This window comes from Myiozetetes cayanensis, unplaced genomic scaffold, assembly GCF_022539395.1.
Source record: "Myiozetetes cayanensis isolate MyiCay16 unplaced genomic scaffold, myiCay2020 scf891, whole genome shotgun sequence".
NCBI classification, from domain to species: domain Eukaryota; kingdom Metazoa; phylum Chordata; class Aves; order Passeriformes; family Tyrannidae; genus Myiozetetes; species Myiozetetes cayanensis.
In genome coordinates, this window is record NW_026088176.1 from 16,011 (window position 1) to 18,128 (window position 2,118).

A 2,118-nucleotide genomic window follows, 5' to 3' on the forward strand; every position below is an offset into this window, starting at 1 on the left:
GCCAGATCGCCATTTTTGGGTTCAGCAGAGCTGCGGGACCCCTGGACGCCCATTTGTGGGTTCCCCTGAACTCCCACCTACCCCGCACCCCACGGACCCCCCAGAACCACCCACCCACGGGGCTGCAGCGCCACGAACGACCTCAGCCAATCAGAAAGCGCCGACGCGGACTGCTGGCCAATCAGAGCGCGCCTCGCTGATGACTCATCAGTTGCCGGGAAGACGCGACGCAAAACGGGCCCCAACTTTGCGCTCAGTCAATCAGAGCGCGTCCAAAACAGCCCCAAAACGGCTCCACCCGGCTGGTTTTGGGGTGTCAGCAGCTGCCCGGCGCTGGGGATGGAGCGTGTGCGGGGAGCTGGGGCCGTACTGGTGGTACTGGCGGTGCTGGGAGCCCCCCCGGCTGCGGGCGAGGAGCTCTCGGGTGAGCGGGGGTGGGGGCGGGAAGGGGGAAAGAGGAGAGAAAAGAGGGGGTGGGAGCCCCAAAAGTGAGTGCGAGGGGGGTTGGAACCCCCGGAATTAGTGGGAGGGGGGTGGGAGCCCCAAACTGAGAAAGGTGGGGGTCTGGGGATTGGGGGATGGTGGGAAAGGGGTGGGAGAGGGGGAAAAGGGGGTGGGAGAGCAGGAAGAGGGGTGCCATGGGGGTCCCTCGGTGTCCCCCATCACTGGAGCCCTGCAGCGGTTCCCTGGGGCTCTGGGGAGGGGGGTCGGATCCGCACTGGGGGGTCCCCAATCCCCCTGTCCATCCCCGGGGGGCTGATGGGGGGTTCCCCCCCAGCCAAGAGCCGGTGCTGCAGTGGCCGTGGGGCAGAGGGGGGTGGGAAAGGGGGGTCCGGGGTGGCTCCCTGAGCTCCCAACCTGCTGTGGGGGACTGGGGGGTGATGGGGGCACGGGGCAGCCCCTGACCCGTGTCCTGCACACACAGGGGTGTTCCAGGAGATGGTAAAGGCTGAGTGTCACTTCATCAACGGCACCGAGCGGGTGAGGTACGCGAAGAGGTACTTCTACAACCGGCAGCAGTACGCCCACTTCGACAGCGATGTGGGGGTCTTTGTGGGGGACACCCCGTTTGGGGAGAAGGTGGCCAGGTACTGGAACAGCCTACAGGCAGAGATGGAGTACAGACGGGCTCAGGTGGACAGGTACTGCCGGCACAACTACGGGGTGTTCACCCCGTTCAGCGTGGAGAGGAGAGGTGAGCGCGGGGCAGAGCGGGTCCCTTCGGGAATTCCCCTGCCCCGGGAACGACCCTGGAGCCCCTCAAACCCTCCCTGGGAATCACCCCAGACCCCTCATCCTTCCCTGTGCCCATCCCCGTGCCTTTTGCCCCTTCCCAGTGCCCCTGAATCCATCCCAGTCTCTCCCAGTGCCTCCCCGCGTCTTCATCCCGTTGGTGCCACCGCTCTGCCTCCCCTCAGCCAATCAGAGCGCTTCTTTTCGATGACTCCTCAGTTGCTTGGCAGACCCGCAGCGCAGAGTTCTTTCTCCAAGACTCAGCCTCCCATTCCCTCTCGGTTCCTTCCCAGTCCCTCCCAGTCATTCCCACACCCTCCCAATCCATTCTCAGTCTTTCTCAATTCACTCCCACATCTCCCAACTCTCTCCTCAGTGCCCTCCCAGCTCATCCCCTTCTACCCTAGTCTATTCCCAGTCCCTCCCACTGCTATCCCACTCCCTCCTAGTGCCACCCAAACGCCTACCAATGTCTTACAATCCCTCTCTCCTCTCTCCTAGTGCCCCCCAGCTCATCCCAGTGTCTCCCCCATCTCTCCCAGTGCCCCCAGCTCAGCACAGTCTCTCCCGTCTCTCTCCCAGTGCCCCCCAGCATGTCCATCTCGCTGGTACCGTCGAGCTCCCAGCCCGGCCCCGGCCGTCTGCTCTGCTCCGTGATGGATTTCTACCCTGCCCGGTGCAGGTGAGGTGGTTCCAGGATGGGCAGGAGCTGCCGGAGCACATGGTGGCCACCGACGTGGTCCCCAACGGGGACTGGACCTACCAGGTGCTGGTGATGCTGGAAATCCCCCCCCGGCACGGGGTCACCTACACCTGCCAGGTGGAGCACGTCAGCCTGGAGCACCCCCTCAGCCGGCACTGGGGTACGGCCCGGCCCCCCCAGCA

The 2,118-nt window shown here is 64.9% G+C and overlaps 1 pseudogene; it reads left to right on the forward strand.

The window, feature by feature from the left end:
• Positions 1-339: 339 nt before the first annotated feature.
• On the forward strand, positions 340-2,096 carry LOC126652486 (class II histocompatibility antigen, B-L beta chain-like; annotated as a pseudogene).
• Positions 2,097-2,118: the final 22 nt, after the last annotated feature.